This window comes from Meles meles, chromosome 2, assembly GCF_922984935.1.
Source record: "Meles meles chromosome 2, mMelMel3.1 paternal haplotype, whole genome shotgun sequence".
Taxonomy (NCBI): Eukaryota; Metazoa; Chordata; class Mammalia; order Carnivora; family Mustelidae; genus Meles; species Meles meles.
The window spans coordinates 144793090-144811046 of record NC_060067.1 but is presented as its reverse complement, the minus strand read 5'-3'; the positions used below and the strand labels follow the sequence as shown (position 1 = coordinate 144811046).

The window sequence follows — 17957 nt, the reverse complement described above, 5'->3', positions numbered from 1 at the left end:
TAGAATCCAGGTCTCCTCTCTCTCTAGTTAGTGTTCTTTTTAAAGGATGCCTTCTTCTTTCTTATCTTTGCTTGAAAGTACAAGAAAAATTAGCTGGATTTAGGGTATTCGATTATCTGTCTCTCGATGACATATCTCCCCTTTTCCTGTTCTAGGAGTAAAGTAGAAGGAGCCCCTGGGAATAAGGAGACCTGGCTTCTTCCTAATCCTGCCACTGCATTTGTGCCTTAGAGAATTCACTTATCGGCTTCTGTTTCCACATCTGTAAAATGGGGTGGGCTTGGGGTTTAGCACCACATTAATGCCAGATCCCTTGTAGTTACCTTAATTCAGCAATAGTCCTGGATTATATTGACTTTTTGAGTATTTAAGAATGCTCTCTCCTCTTCCTTCCCTCGTACATAGTATTTCCACAGCCTGGGCCTCATATAGAAAAGCGTAAGCATGGTGGGAGTGAGGACAGGAGAAAGGAATTGGGGAGATGGATCTGGACTGTATTGTGGGTTACAGACCTGGTGGTTTCCACTTGTCTGTCCTCCATTCTCTAGGCTGCACAGGGTGGAAAAAACCAACCATCTCAACAAGGTGACTCTGGGCTTGGGGACATTAAGAATCTTTTTGGTGTCTGATGCCCTATCTTCAGTTCCTCCTTTGTTGTCCATTTCGTTTTGTGTGTCAATGTCTGTGAAGGACGATAACACAAAGAACAAAAAGTCCCTTCCAGAGAGCCACCAGTGATGCAACAAAGGTTCTGAGGCATTGTGTGAGGAAAACAGGGTCGTTCCCCCTGGTGAGGGAAAGAAGTGTGCCCTCTTCACCTCTTCTTAAGTGCTGAGCCTGCCCAAAAGGACATGTTTTTTCTAGAAGGCAAAGCCTACTCTTTTGGCAGCAGAACTGAAATAGAAAAATTGAGCTTGACCTATTTCCGTAGCAGTGCGAGTCTTGCATTGTCCTCTCAGGCAGTATGAAAATCCTTGAACTGGGAAACTGACAGCTGCAATCAGACACTTGCATTGAGGGAAACATCATGAATTTTAATAGGAGTGCTGCTTCTAGATGAGGTTGGGAGGGGAAAGAGAGCCAAGCCAATTCAAACAAAAGGAGCAGAAGGGGGTTTGCTGCATGTACGGCACATGGCAGTGATGACAGTAATATTCAAATTATTTATCCCACAATGATGCTGATGATTTAAGAGGGAAGGATTGCCGAACTCTTGTGAAGTGGAAAGGGTTATGAATCTTCCATGATTATTAATCCCACTGTACTGAAGGCAAGGAAGGCGGGTATATCAAAACGTGACTTGTTAGCAGTAGCGGTCCTCAAACGCTGTGCTTCAGCAGTACCCAGGAAACGAGCCCAGGGAATCACAGTCACCATGACACAGATAATAGTGCTTCCCTCATGGAAACACCAGACAAGCACAGACGTGTGTGCACACCCACAGAGCCAGTTTTGGGATGTCCTTTCTATCAGCCCTCTTTGTTGTGCACGGCATTTCCCCTTCTGAGTAGCCATCAGCATCCTGTTTGTCCTGGGGTGGAAGGATTGGAATTGGTTTCTTAAGGAGTGAAGAATGTAGAAACAGGGCTGCTGCTTTCATAACGTGGTCCCCTTCCACTTTAAAACCGTGCCTGCTTTGCCACACCCAGACCCAGTCATACTCCTTAAAAGCTGAGGACCGCTTTTATGAATTAATGCAGCCGTGAGCCACTTTGTTCTTATTTGCTTATATGGTCATCCTTCATTTTAGAAGGGGGACCTGAGTCTTTATTAAAATAGAAACCTAACCATTTTAGGACCCCATTCGTCTGAATAAATCATGAAATAATTTTTTTTTTTTAAGTGTGAAGATGGCACTTTAAAAATTTTGTTGTCAACTTTGTTCATAAAGTTTCTCTGTTGGTGAGACTATTTAGCCTGGGAAGATTTCAGCCAAAGACTGTTATCCAAGACAGTGCTGGCTGATGTCCTGAATACTATTTGGGAAGCACTGAAGAAACTCACCACACGCTAAACAGAAGCAACAACTGCCATCTCAAGATGTGGTCTTAAGGATGAACTTTGTTGGTCTTTGAGCGGGTTCTTTTCCTGTAGCTGGAGGAGAGAGGGACTAATATGTCTCTGGTGGGGAATTGGAACTCAAGTCAGACTAAGGCAGAACCTGAGAGAAACCGAGAAAAGAACAGGGCTCTTCTTTACCAGGCTGTGATGAAGGAACTCGTCCTTGGTCCCCTGTCAGCGCTTATCACCAACTTTGAGAGGTGACTAAGGACTTTGTGTGCCATGTGGCCCAGGTCTCACATTTATGAAACTTTCATACTTAGTCTTTAAAAGTTATCCTGATGATGGTAACCCCTTTTGACATTTTTTTCCCCTGTTTTAGTAAGGTGCAGTGGAGATCCTGCCTTAGTATGGGAGAAGCCCTTTTCCAACTTTTCAGCTCCTTCCCTGTTCTCTAAACATGTCCTTTCTGTCCATACTCTCTGAGATAGTGGTCTACATGGGGTCCCATTTATCTTTATTCTTGCTGTAAGCTGGAGTACTCCCTTTAAGTTGCTCAAGTTGTTAGAAAAAAACAAGCTATCGTGGTAGAGGATTGGAACATGGGGTATACTGTGATCATAACATTTGCGTACATTTGGGATCCTGCATAATTGTGTTCAAATCCTTACTACAGTGATGACATGCCTCTGTCCCCCTGTCTCACCTGTGTTTTCTGCCAAAGCCCTTCCGTTCTCCATATCCATCTCAATGTTGGTAGTAAAAGCTACCCCCCCCCCATGAATCTAATACTGGACTTGGAGTCTCCTGCCTCTGTGCTACTCATCCATTCATTCACTCAATAAATATCCTGAGTGTCCTACACTTTGGCATAGTGCCGGGTGCTCTGGGTAACAGTATAGAGAAAGATGGAAAAGCCTCTAGGTGTTGGATGTTTTCCCCATCCTCCTTGGCTGTTACAAGCTCATGCCGACCTAGGTTACCTCGGCCTCCGTCTCGATATTCCCTCTGGCTTTATTCACCTGCTTAGACTCCCAGGTTAACCTTGCCATACCACAAGAATCCAAGGGTAACTTCTGTTCATCTTGATGGAGAGGTAATGTACCAAGACATCTTCCTGGAGGGAGGCTGAGAGGCTTCAAAGCTGTGGTAAGGCAGGGTAGTCTCTAAATCACTCAGGTGCTGTGATGGATTGGAAAATATCCAAGAAGGAAGGAGGCTCTTCTTTTCAGGCTAAATAACAGCCTTCTTGTTGGGAAGAGAATAATCAATCCCAGCTGGAGTAAAAAGACCACGTTCCCTTTGCTTTTCCATTCAAATCTAATCTCATGACATGAGTTTCTGACATGAGTAGCATTCTTGCCCAGACTTGTGGCCCCAGGGAGGGGTGGTTATTTAAGACAGCTGGGTCCCTAAGCAAGGCATATAAACTTGATGATAAATGCTTACAGACAACTTCCCTTACTTGCTGATTCCAGTCTCAGTTTAATTGACTCCCCTGGAGATTTGCAAAAAATAGATGTTTCTTTGAAAGAGTATCATTTCTTTGGATGCAAGAAAAAGATAAGAAATTGTGCATGCATTCGGTTCATCAGTATTTTCCAGCTTATGGAATTCTCTGGGGAGGGATTCCTTTTATGCATTCCCTATGAAACAAGTTTCCTGTGCCTTTAAAACCTATCTTCTGTTATAGTGTAGAATAAATCTGACCCGTGAGTTTGTTTTCTTTTTCTTTTGTCTTTTGAAAAGAACTATTTCTATAAATTAGTAATTTTAAGGGATCTTGCAGTTTTTTCCTGAAAGCTTAGATATAGCTAATTTCAAGTTTTAGTAATTTAAAAATTCTTTTTGCTGAGTTTATACTCCTTTGGGTCAAGAAACCTTTCTGTGGAAGAACAGTTATACCTAAATCTCTAGACCTAAATGTCAAGCATTTGCTGTACATTCCTTTTTCATAATTGGAGATGAAGTCTTGTGAGCAAAAAAAGAATCGACTCATATATCTTTTCTTTCATCTGAGAACTTGGGCACTAATAATGGTTATAATAACTAAAATGAATGTTCTGAGAAAAAAAGCATTTATTTGAAAGAATTTGGAAGTATTGCTATGCAGAATTTCTTTGCAATTTATCAAAAGTAATACTAGTAGGATGATAATCTTTTTAAAAATAAGGGTTAGGGGCACCTGGGTGGCTCAGTGGGTTAAAGTCTCTGCCTTCTGCTCAGATCATGATCCCAGGGTCCTGGGATCGAGCCCCGCATCCGACTCTCTGCTCAGCGGGGAGCCTGCTTCCCCCTCTCTTTCTCTCTGCCTGCCTCTTTGCCTACTTGTGATCTCTGTCTGTCAAATAAATAAATAAAATCTTTAAAAAAATAAATAAAAATAAATTTTAGGACTGACTCACTGAGCTGAAAAGGGAATTAGTAAGAAGAACTAAGACCTGGCTAGGTTTCGGAGTCAAAACTGGGTAAAACAGAAAACAGAACCGTCTTGTAGGATGATATACTTAGTATGATACAACTACATAAAAATTTAAAAACATGTTAAAAATTCTAGTTTCCTATGGATATATTCATCTATAATATAAGTGCTAAAACCATGGCTTAGGAAGGCCTATGATAAATAACTTGATAGTATTTTCCTGAGGTGGTGGGGAAGGAAGGAAGGAAGGAAGGTAGGTAGATAGGTGGGAGGGAGCAATGGGGCTTGGGAACCAGAAACAAAAGAGATATTAACTTTATAATGTCTTATTTCCATATATTAAAGGGGTCTGAGGCAAGCATGACATAATATCTTGTTAACCTTGGGGGCTGGGCATTATTTGCTATAGTCTTTGGCTGGTCCTAGATTACTTAAATATATTAAATTACCTTAAAATGAAACAACAAAAGAAAGATTTTTAAACCTTTATTCGTAAGTTCCACATAAATGAGAGTAGAGGTACACAGTCAATAGATATCACCCTTCTGTGGATATTTGCATTTTTAGAGTGGGTCTTGATAAACACATAAATCTAAACTAAGCTATCTTGTTTTGAATTCTCCTAAACTAAGTGCTTGTTTTAACAACTTGCGAATCAGTTATGTGTATGTTAGTGTAACAAGTGTTGGCTGTGTTTCAGAACAGGTGCCTTTTAAACAGGAAGATCTAATTGTGGTATTTGCCTCAACCAATATCACTTTCATTTAAAAAATGTTGTCATAAATAATTCAAATGGATGACATGCTTTCCGTTTCTGTACAGCATGGGCATGTAACTTATTCAGAGGATTTCTTTGGTTGTGGACACGAAGTGTCCTAAGTGCTAAGAAGCACTGGGAAAAAAATTTCTCATTCATTTTCATGTAGGATTTATATTGGTTTGAAAATAAAAATTTTGAATACATGTCAGGTGGAAATAGAGGTAGCTCTAGAAACAAAATTTCATGTTTTCTGCAGCGTAGAACTGCCCCACTTATTTTGGACTCAAGTCTAGCCAACTCACCAGGCTGGACCCACAGCTTAAAACTGGGAAGTACTCAAAGGGAAGTTTGGGCACAGTATGAAATTAGGGCACTAAAGTTCATTTTCTTTCCTTCTAATCAAAGCCTCTAGCCCTTACCCAGTTTACTCTTGTTTCTTGCCTAAGTTTCCTAAACCCAATAGCTCCCTCAGCCCACGGGGTGTTAAGTGCAGCATACTAGAAGTGGTCAGAGGGGCTGCTAAAAGGTAATTGGGTGGTCTTTTGGATATAGCAAGTGAAGGTTTAGAGCATAATGGCAAGGGAGGAAGAAGACAATTTTATTACTATGATTGCAACATAAAGAATAGACATGATTATTTTTTAAAAAAAATTTTTAGTAGGGGTCGCCTGGGTGGTTCAGTTGATTAAGCATCTGCCTTATGGCTCAGATGGTGATCCCAGAGTCCCCATATTGAGCCCTGCCTCTGGCTCCCCGTTCAATGAGGAGTCTACTTCTCCCTCTGCCTCTCCCCCATTTGTTTGTTCGCTCTCTCTCTCTCTTTCTCTCTCTCTCCTCAAATAAAGTCTTAAAAAAAAATGGGGGGGAGGACACCTGGGTGGCTCAGTCGGTTAAGCATCTGCCTTTGGCTCAGGTCATGATCTCAGAGTCCTGGGACTGAGTCCTGTATCAGGCTCCTTGCTCAGCATGCATCTCCCTCTGCCTGCTGCTCACCCCGTCCCCACCCCACCTGCTTGTGCGCTCTCTCTCTCTCTCTGACAAATAAATAAAATCTTTAAGAAATAAATTAAAAATAATTTTTTAAATAGGGATGATTTTCCTGTAGACCTAAATAGCCCTACTATATTACAGGATAGTAATGGTGTCTGTACTCATAGTGCTGAGTGGTTGGTGTTTTCCAAAACCAGGATAGAAATAACTGACCAAGTTTTTCCACACCACCTTAACTACTGGATCTCTTTGTCTTGATTCTAAGGGTTTTAACTACCTGGGTGCCCTCATCATACGCTAAGCTGATATCATAAGGGTGGGCTAATCTGAGGATGGATTTTTATGTGCAGAGATTAAATTTATGGAAAATGTGGCAGGTTTTGCCTTTATGTTAAAATTTTAAAGGTCATGATATTTATTAATAGATGTTTATACTCTTAGAATTTCCAGTCTGGCAGCAAATTGAGTCTCATTCTAAAGCCATATAATTCTAAATTGTGCTTGTAATTTGTTTTTAGAAAGAGCAAATTTGTTTGGAGTTAACAAGTTATTCAGTATTCCCTGAAGTGTAGGAGTTTGGCCTGAACTCACACTGACCTTATGACATTACTTAGAAGTTGAGCCTTAAAAAGAAAGATAAATCCTAAATATATGTTTATGTTCTCGACATTCATTTACTTCATAAAAGTAAGACATAGAAAAATGGTCTGGTTATTTAGGTTTTGGCATGTATAAAAACTTCTCTGACCTACCTCAGTAAGCTCTCTTACGTTGTTTTTCATAGATGAAATCACACTGTTTTCTTCTTTAGGGAGACAGTGTGTGGTCAAGTACCAAGAGTATGTTCTGGGTCACACTGACAGACAGAGGTAGATCTCAGTTCCTCCTTGTCTGGTTGTTGACCTTGAGCAAGTTATTTAACCTTTTTGAGCTTTTGTTTATTGTGTAAAATGGGAATCACAGTGCCTACTTCACAAGGTTGTTCTGGGGGTTACATGAAATTCTTGTGTTAGTGAGACTCGTTGTGTATGGTGTGTAGTTAGGTATTCTATGCTTGTTCCTTTTCCCTTTCTCTTGGAAACAGAAAAATTTGGATTAGAAATTTTATTTTCATTCTCAGTTGCCCCTCCTGCAACACTCATGATTTGATTTTTTGTGTTTATTCTTTGAAGATGACGGAGTCTGGGAGAACACTGACACCAGTTCTAGTCACATCTGCTTGCAAATGTTCAGCTTCAGCTTCTCCAGAGTTAGAGGAAAACTCATGATGTTTGGTTTAACAGATTTCTTCTGACTTCCTTACCTGAATTCTTGTTTTGTTTTTACGTAGGCTTCACGCCCAGAGACACAGGGCTCGATCTCATGACCCTGAGATCAAGAGCTGAACTGAGATCAAGAGTCAGATGCTTCACCAACTGAGCCATCAGGTGTCCCAGTGACTTCTTTTAAATTCTTGCTGCAACCTCCTTCCATGGGTAGAAAGCTCTAGAGTAGATTTGAAACTTTTTTCCTGTAGTCATTGATACTGGGGTCACTGAGCAGTCAGAGGGTCAGCTTGAAAATGACCTCATTTCTAGGAAGAGTGATTTTTGTCTCTCCTCCAGAATACATTCAGTAGCCAGATATCTATTTCTTTTTTACAAGATATTTTCATCCTGTTAATAGAGGTATTTCCTGAAACCAAATCTTTGGTCTCAAGATTCTGTGATGAGTTTTGATTGGTGAATAGCCATTATTATGACGACGCCAGAGTGGGAGAGGGAAGGTTAGGTCTGGTCTTTTTTTTTTTTTTTTTTTTTTTTTAAAGATTTTGTTTATTTATTTGACAGAGAGAGATCACAAGTAGGCAGAGAGGCAGGCGGGGGGTGGGGGAAGCAGACTCCCTACTGAGCAGAGAGCCCAAGTGGGGCTCGATCCTAGGACCCTAAGATCATGACCTGAGCAGAAGGCAGAGGCTTAACGCACTGAGCCACCCAGGTGCCCCTGGTCTTTTTTTTTTTAATGGGAAACAAACTAAATGTCAGGAGTTGTGTGTAGATGCAGTTGAGAAGCCCTTTACTGTCAAGTACTGTGGTCTCTTAGCTTCAGACCTGTTTCCATGGCAACCACAGGGTCCCTGTGCCTAGCTGAATGGTTTTACAGGAAGCTGAAAAACACTGCTATTCTAAGTAGCTTTCTTTTTACTGTACAAAGGAATCCTTCCCTTACTGTAGGCCAGCCAGGCTTTACTGGGAACAAAGCAGGCTATTTATGCTAATTGTATTCTGGGTAGAGGGTAAAGAAATGGGGACACCCCCACCCCCTGCTTCCTGACCTGTGAATTTGTTTTTCTGGTTGTTGTTCCTAGCATTTTGGAAGAACCACATAACTTACCTTTTCTTCATTTTGTATATGAGTTTTCCTGTTTGTGTTAGGCAGAATTTATATTCTAAGGGTAGAACTGGTTTAAAAAAAAAAGAAAGAAAGAAAGAAAAGAAGGGCGGTGGCATGTGTCTGGGATAATATTGGTTATGGTGAAGTCAGCTTGCTGAATTTATAGCTTTCAAGTATCTGTGAGTTAGTGTGTTTACCAACAAAGAGCCCCATGCTAGCAATAGAAACGGATAATGGCTCAGCAGTTATTAGGCTTATCCTTTATTGTATGTTAAAGTTGTCTTTTGGATTTTCTTTATGTCTTAAAAAACTTGTATTTCCATTTGTTTATATGGTAGAAAAATTATGTATGGTAGAATAGTCTTTGATGTTCAAAATTAAGCGTAGTCCTTTTGGTAATTAATGCCTTGTGTCCATTTCTTAGGAAAAGAAATCAAGGTATCAGTGCAGCTCTATTGAAAGCTGATATAATCAGAGACTGTGAACTCTGAGAAACAAACTGAGGGTTTTGGAGGGGTGGGGGTGGGAGTTGGGTGAGCCTGGTGGTGGGTATTAAGGAGGACACATATTGCATGGAGCACTGGGTGTGACGCATAAACAATGAATTCTAGAACACTGAAAAATTATAAAAATAAAAAAGCTGATATAATGACATTAGTTTCAAATATAAGCTAATTAGTGGACTTTTTCTGAGCTCCTTCTTCAGAAGTAAGTTAGAAAATTTTTTTGTTGTTGTTTTTACTCTTCAGTAGAGACAGCCTTTTATTTTTTAAAGATTTTATTTATTTATTTGACAGAGAAATCACAAGAGAGGCAGGCAGAGAGAGAGGAAGGGAAGCAGGCTCTCCACTGAGCAGAGAGCCCGATGTGGGATTCGATCCCAGGACCTCGAGACCATGACCTGAGCCGAAGGCAGCGGCTTAACCCACTGAGCCACCCAGGCGCCCGAGACAGCCTTTTAAAACTGAACTCTGATAATGAAAGTCTTTAATTTCAACAGATGTGGACTTTTGTTCCTTTCTGTCTCTTTCTTTCATGCACAGAGTTAAAATTAAAGAAAATCCATACAAAATTCCAATGTGTGTTTTATACTCTTGATATCCACCATCTTGATGCTGGCAGGCCAGGTCCAAGGACTGAGGGGGGCTGCACAAGACCAGACAAGAGCGTCCCTCCCCGTCTGCATGCTGGGGAAATCAAACACAACCCAAAAGGGGAAAGCAGAGTTTATTGAAGAGGTAGAGAGAGTGCAAGTAAAGACAGAGCACCTGGGAGACTCAGAAAGGAAGGAGGGATTCTTGTCTTTGCTTGAGGTATTGGGGGTTTTTATTGAGGACTGTGGTCTGGTATACATGTCCTCTGAGGCATCTAAGTACCCATCAGAACAAAGATGAGGACCAGGTCTTATTCCTTGGAGCTAAGGAGTTTTGGGGTCAAGAAAGCTCCAGTGGTCTGTAATATGCACTTGATGACTTTTTAGTCATTCCTTACATGTTATTTATTATGCTGGAAGCTCCCAAAGAAATCATTAACTCCTTGTCCCTTACAAGGAGGATGTATATTAAGGCATATGTAGGGCAGGAGTGCAGGTCCTAGCAAGAGGAGAAGCAAGACAGGGAACAAAAAAGCAGATTTTCATGGGGTTCTTCAGTTTCCCCATCTCAGTCCCATTTCTTCTATAAAATGTGGTTCTTGTTCTGCACGTTAGACATTTCAAGGGAGCTAAGATTTTGACCCTGACTATATTTAAATAAGTCAATGCCAGATTAAACTAGTACTTTACTGAGATCCAATGATGTTTCTTTTGCATTTTTATTAGGTCTTGGAAATTTTCAACAAAATAGTTTTGGAAAGTGTCTCAAGGGACCCTTATTTAAGACATCCTCAAGTCTGGCTAGCACCAAGTGGGAGCTTTAATAGCAAATTGCTTTGCTTTAAACGTCCTCTACCAGATGGTTGTAGTTGTAGATTTCATAAGTAGTTTTTCTAAGGTAACCCTGAAATAATGATGAAAGGCATTTAATTCCTGAAAGAGCTTTCATGATCTAAAATGAATTTTTAGGAAGTCATTTTAAGGTGTCTAAAGCCAAAATGTGATCAAATATTTGCTGATGTTGGAGGAGGTCATCAAGATGTGATAGCTGGTTGACCCATGAGCAGATGTGGGTTGTCAGAAACTCCCTTACCCATAGCACCATCTATGGAATATGGGTTCTGCTTGCCTTCCCCCACTCCCAGAGGCTGCTCTGAAAACATAGTCTTGAGATAATGATATATGTTGGGAACATCTGCGTGATATGTGTGACTAAACCTAGTTAAAACCTCTACGTGAACTTTTGCTTGTTAAAACTGCTACCTACCAACCTGGAGTTAGCTACCTCTCTCTGTGGTTTCTTCCTGCCCACTAAGTAAGGGGCCAGTTTCAGATTTCAGAAGATCTTGAGAAGGTTGTGAACCAACAGCTGAATTTTTGGATTTTACTAGTGTGATCAAAGAGTTTATAGGTTATCTTGGCATAGAAAACCATTATTGTAAATCTGGGAACAAGGACTACCTTGCATAATAATGAGTTGATAGGAATTCACTGAGGAAGTGTGAAGTGGAGCCTCAAGAGAAGGGCCCTTTGGAGGGAGTGGGACCTAAAGCATTTCATTAATTTAACAGAAATTTATTGAACAAACCCTTTATGCTAGATGTTACGTGTTATGCTGGAGTTATAGTAATGAACAGGACAGCGTCCCTAAATGTATGGAGCTCATAGTCTGGTGAGAGGTCCGGACGCAAAACCAAGCAGTTACCTCAATGATAATGTCTATGTTGGGGGAATTACAGAGTATTAAGGGAACACATGGATTTGGAAGGGGCAACAAGAGTTCATTGAAGATTTCTTTGAGGACACATGAGGCTGAAACAGAAATCCCAGTGGACATTGCTGTTTACCCACTTATTTTTTTACATGCTTAACTTTTAGAAACAGTCTCCAGGGGCGCCTGAGTGGCTCAGTGGGTTAAGCCGCTGCCTTCGGCTCAGGTCATGATCTCAGGGTCCTGGGATCAAGCCCCGCATCGGGCTCTCTGCTCAGCAGGGAGCCTGCTTCCCTCTCTCTCTCTCTCTGCCTGCCTCTCTATCTACTTGTGATCTCTCTCTGTCAAATAAATAAATAAAATATTAGAAACAGTCTCCAAAAATACAAATAAGCTTTTCTTAGAAATTAAAATATTTAGACTTTAGGATTTTTATAGTAATAAGAGATCTTAGAAAAACCCAAACTGTTTTACGACCAGCTTCTTTGTAACAGGAGAGGATAAGAAATGCAAGATTTCCCAATTGTGCCAATGGGTCAGGAACTAGAGACCTCCTCTGGTTCAGAATGTGAGTATCCAGGGAAGATTATATCTCTGTGTCCTCTACCTTTTTTCTTTCGAGGAAAAGTTTTACTCTCCTAATACATGCATAATATCTTTGTCAGACCTGAAGCTTTTGTATCTGTTTCTATATCCGTTAACAGAGAACTAATGGGGGGGTGGAGGGGGATGGTCATGGCTGTTAGGTAATCTATTAATCTGTGTAATCTGTTAAGAACTAGCACTAAAATTATGGCTGCCACCTAGTCACCCCAACCTAATTAATCTGTCTCCTGAAGGAAAAATTATTGTTTCTAAATGGCTCACCTTCCTTTGGAAAGCTCAGATATACTCCCATTGATACATTACTTCTCAGTTGGTTGTTTCCGCATTAGATCCCAATGATTGCTTCAATTTTGTACCTTAGAAATATTACTTCCCCTTGTTTACGTGGCTTCTTTCAGGAGCCACATAATATCCATTATTTCTGAAGAGCTTCTTGCTTTGAAGAATTTAGAGGCAGCAGTAAGAGGTCTTTTAATCTGATACACTTTCCTCACCCTTGGTAAGAAGGACTTTCAGATGTTATTCATGGTATTGATATGTTCTTTTCTGAGTCAGATCTAGTGACATGGCCCACAATTCAAAGTTAAATCCCAGTTTTAAAAATATATGATAAAAGGAACAAGACCACCACAGTTAAAGAACAAGAAATACATTTAAAAACATAAAAGTTAGAATTGTGTAAGTAATCAAATACATGAAATATTCTGAAGGTACTGGTTATTTTATTTTATGTTTTTCTGTGCTGCTTTTTTCTTTTTTTAAGATTTTATTTATTTGGCAGACAGAGATCACAAGTAGGCAGAGAGGCAGGCAGAGAGAGAGGGGGAAGCAGGCTCCCCTCTCTGCTCAGACCGCTGAGCAGAGAGCCCGATGTGCTCACCTGGGTCCTCGATCCCAGGACCCTGAGATCATGACCTGAGCTGAAGGCAGAGGCTTTAACCCACTGTGCCACCCAGGTGCCCCTATTCTGTGCTTCTTTATTCCTATAATTGTTAGGGTGTTCTATCATAATGTTCTTTTATTATAACATTTGAACTGTAACTATTACTTTTCTTATCCATTTTAACCAATAGACTGTGTGCTTCGTGGCTTTAGTTTATGCCTGCCATATTGTAAACACTTGTTTAATGTTTAAATGAATGTATAGTAATAAATTAATGTGACTCCCATTGATAAGAAATAGTTATTGTAGCTTACATCAGACCCTGGCGTTTTATCAGATACTTCACTTTGAAAAACATTGACTGAATTTGGGATGTTACTAGGAACAATTAAGTATATAGTCTATACACTCGTAAAATGTAAGCATGAGCAAATAATGACTATATTGTATGGAGCGCTAGTATTATACAATATTACACTATATTACACAATATTGCACTATATTATACAAATATAGTTGTAGCATAAAATTGGAATGGTATGCTTACGGTTCTCTAGTTATCTGCATTATCTAAAAATGTTGACATTTAGCTTACATATGTAGACTGGGGCTTTGCTTTGCTATGTTACATTTAAATCAAATCTCTTTTTTTTCCCTGTTATAATTATTCCTAGATGCTATTGGTAGGAACTATTTTTAAATATATGCATATAAATATATTTATATGTATTTTACAAGTATATGTATACATGAGTATTTATATGTATATTGCATGAATCACATTTCTGTATATAATTTCTGGGAGCTTAATACGGCTTAATTTTTTAAAAAAATCTTAATTTTTTTGTCTATAATTTTCCACAAGTCAAGACAATGAAAGGAATGTTTCCAAGTTGTCAGTGATATTTTCTGGGAAAATAGCTCATTTATTGAACTTGTAGGAAAGTAGGTATTTTGTTTATACTTACAGGAAAGATTATCCATTAATTTAAATCAAAAAAGTATTTGAGGCCACAAATTAATGAAAATGAAGAAATAACAGCCGCTTTCACATGAGATCACATTTAGTCTTTAAAGATAGATTGGTATCCTTTTTTTTTTTTTTTAAGATTTTATTTATTTATTTGACAGAGAGAGAGAGATAGGCAGAGAAGCAGGCAGAGAGTGAGGGGAAGCAGGCTCCCTGCTGAGCAGAGAGCCCCATGTGAGGCTTGATCCCACGACCCTGGGATCATGACCTGAGCCAAAGGCAGCGGCTTAACCCACTGAGCCACCCAGGCGCCCCTAAAATTGGTATCTTGCCCAAGCTTCCTACATGTAAAAAAAGGAAGGGACACAGGCTCAGCAGTGCAGTGCTCTGCTCCAGACAAAAGCTTATGCTTCCCAGATGCTTCATGGGCTAACACCGGTATTTTATTTCTATTTGTTATTTTTAATTACTCTGTACACCCAGTGCAGGGCTTGAACTCCCAACCCTGAGATCAAGAGCCTCATGTTCTACCAAGTGAGCCAGCCAGGCACCCCTGACACTTGTATTTTAGATAACACCATATAAACTGAGTTTCCTCTGCAATGAAAGTGAACACAGAACTGAAACCTGCTCATCCCTCTTCTCCAGATAGTATCTGGGCTGATGTTTAATCATATTCATTAACTTGCTTCACTGCTGGTATTCCGTTTCTGATGCATTTTAACTTTACAGTTTAGTGAAACATAATAGGGACAGTCTAAAGGTCCATGTCTATATTGTGAAAAATGTGAACAGATGTGTATTTTAAATCAGCAGCAGTAGAGGGAGAAAATATTTCCATTTGTTCCTTATTTACTCATTATCAGTACACTCTAGTTTTCTGTATCATCTGTGTTCATATCGATTTTCTTCTCTTGACTAGTCCGATGCAACCGCATGACAGAGTAACAATGCCAGCTTAAAAGGTTTTGATTTTTCTAAAATAATATATGGACTGGATAACTTCTTTCATTTTAGAACCAAGAATTTCTGTCACATGTAGACTGTGGGATCCTGAGTCAACCCTTAGTGCTGCTTGTGGGGACATCATTGTTTCCCCCTCAGGACAGTGTACCAGATTACTCGGGTGTGATGAGGTGCAGGCAGAGGGTTTAGGGCCAGAACCCGGACTGGGGGCTTGGGCTCCTCTCTTGGTTAGAGATACTACACTGTAGAGTTTCTACAAATAGGACCCTTTGCTGGGGACACAGCAGTGGTCAAGTCAGACCTGTTCTTTTCCTTTCAGAGTGGAGGCATAGGTGTTCATTAAACTAATAACAAATAACTCCCCACAATCCCATATTGAAATTTTATATCTTTTTTTCCTCCTCTAACCTGCTGTACCTCCTCCCCCAACCTCAGTTTCGGCTGATGACTTTGTTTCAGTTTTCTCAGTGAAGTAGGAAGTAATCAGAAAAGTCCAACCACCACACCACCATGTGTCCTCACCTAGCAGCTTCCACCTGGCTTCCTTTACTGGGGAAGACTGATCATAGTCTCATGTGAGGTCAGTCCCATCTGCACTCTGCTCCCATCTCCTGTCTCTTACAAAAGAACAGAGTTCCTGCAGGATTCCCCTTTCTTTCTCGCATCACCATTTTTTTTCCTACTAGGTCATTTCAGTAGTATAGTAGAGTATTTTTTCTCTCATCTTAACAAATTCTGCTAAACATGAACTCTTCCTCCTCTTTCTGCCATCTTCCCATTCCTATGACCTACTTTATCATCAGAGCTCCTTGAAAGAGTTGTCTATGTCTCCAGTTCTTCTGCTCTCCTGTAGTAAAACTCTCCAATTGGACTTTCTCTTCATCCACTCCACTAAAACTATTTTTCATCTTTAAGATCCCACAAATCTCTATGTTGCTGATTCAGTGGTCACTTCTCAATCTTCATCTTACTTAGCCTGTTGGTAACATTAACCCCAAGTGAATGCTGCTCCTTCCTCTTTGAAACACTTTCTTAACTTGGTTTCCAGCATGCTACAAACTCTTGTTTTTCTTCCTCCCATACTGGTTGCTCCTTCTCAATCTTCTTTGCTAGATTTGCTTCTTCTGCTTGGCCTTGTAATGTTACTTTGCTTCAGAATTCAGGCTTTAGATCTTTTCCTTACATTCATGCATTGCCATAATTGATCTCAAGATTTTAAATACCATCCATATGCTGGTGAGTCCCAAATTTATATCTCCAGCCCTGATTTCGCCCATGACATTCGGATTTGTGTATGTCCAACTTTCTAACCAACACCTCCGCTTGGATGTTTGATAGGCATTCACAGTTAATGTTCCAAATCTGAATTCATGAGCACCCTTTCTACACTAAACTTATCCATTATCTTGTGTTCTACCCTGTCAGAGTTTATCACAGCCCTATCTTTAGTGGCTCAAACCAGACACCCTGAGCCATCATATTCTTCTCTCTTCTCTCATATTCCCATATCCAAAGGGTGGTGTAGTCCCCTCGCTTCCTCCACTCCCAGCCACTTTGCACAAGCCATTTAAAAAAAAAAAATTTCTTTTCAGTGTTCCAGAATTCACTGTTTATGCACCACAACCAGTGCTCCATGCAATACGTGCCCTCCATAATACCCACCATCAGGCTCACCCAACCTCTTACCCACCTCCCCTCCAAAACCCTCAGTTTGTTTCTCAGAGTCCACAGTTTCTCATGGTTTGTCTCCCCCTCCGATTTACCCCAATTCATTTTTCCTTTCCTTCTCCTAATGTCCTCCATGTTATTACTTATGCTCCACAAATAAGTGAAACCGTATGATAATTGACTCTCCCTGCATGACTTATTTCACTCAGCATAATCTCCTCCAGTCCCGTCCATGTTGATACAAAAGTTGGGTATTCATCCTTTCTGATGGAGACATAATACTCCATTGTATGTATGGACCCTATCTTCTTTATCCATTCGTTTTTGAAGGGCATCTTGGTTCCAACACCTTTGCACAAGCCATTCTAATCTCTTGCCTGATGTAGCAAGAGCCTTTAATGCTTCCTACCCTTGCCCTTTTGTTACAGTCTATTATGAGCACAGTGTGATCCCATGAAAAGGGACATCGCATTGTGATGGTCTTCTGCTCTGAAGCCTCTGATGGTTTTCCATCTCAGAGTAAAGCCAAAGTCCATACCAGTGGCTGACAGGGCCCTATGTCATCTGTTCTCCTTCCCCTTACTTCTCAGATCCATTCTTCTCCTCTTGCTGTATTCCAGGACTGTTTCTTGTGAATGAGCTAAGCTTGATGTCTTCACAGAGTTTTCCCATATTCTGTGCTCTCTGCCTAGAACACATTGCCCAAAGCTTGTTCCTTGGTCTCTTTTAATATTTTGCCCAAATGTCATCTCAGAGTGAGGCCTTCCCTGACCACCCTGTTTAGTATTGTAGCACCCATCCTACACATTCACAGTTCCCGTCTCTGCTTTATCTTTCTCCATACCCCTTACCACCTTTTTATATTGCATTAATTTAACTCACAAATTTTATTGTGCTGCTTTTTACACTTGCTTAATGAGAGTAGGATCATTTTATTTCTTTACTGATGTTTCTGTAGCACCTAGAACGGTGCCTGGAACATCATAAGTGCTCAGTACAAATTTGTTGAACAAAAGGAGAAAAGAGTTGTTTAATATTATGTGAGGTATGTCAGCATCCCGAGTCAAAATACACGTTTGTTTAAATCCATTGTGTGACTTATTTATTTTATACCTACCATTCCTTGAGTAGTATTTGAGGCAAATATGAACCTATTTGATAGTTATATAATTGGTTAACTATTTAACCAAATATGTATTCAATGGCTAGAACCTGAGTCGAAGGGAAGCAAACATCTTATGGAAACTGTGTTTGGAAAGCCAATTTATACTGACAGGTGAAATCATTATAAAGATTGACTAGGTAGATCTAAATTGAACTGCTGAAGAGAAAAACAAAACAAAAACACCTGGATTTATTACAGTCCCTAGACTTGTTAAGTACTTTCATTCTATATAATAAGCAACTTAATTGTTTACTTTGGCATTTAGTCAAATACCAACAAATTTAGTACCAGATGAAATATATCCTTGTAATAAAATCAATCGCTCAGATCCTAGGTACTAGAACAGTGA

General features: G+C 40.0%; 1 protein-coding gene across 6 annotated transcripts in view; it reads left to right on the top strand.

The window, feature by feature from the left end:
- Window positions 1–17957, top strand: part of DCLK2 (doublecortin like kinase 2) — a 143525-nt gene that overhangs the window by 67305 nt on the left and 58263 nt on the right. The window lies entirely within an intron of this gene.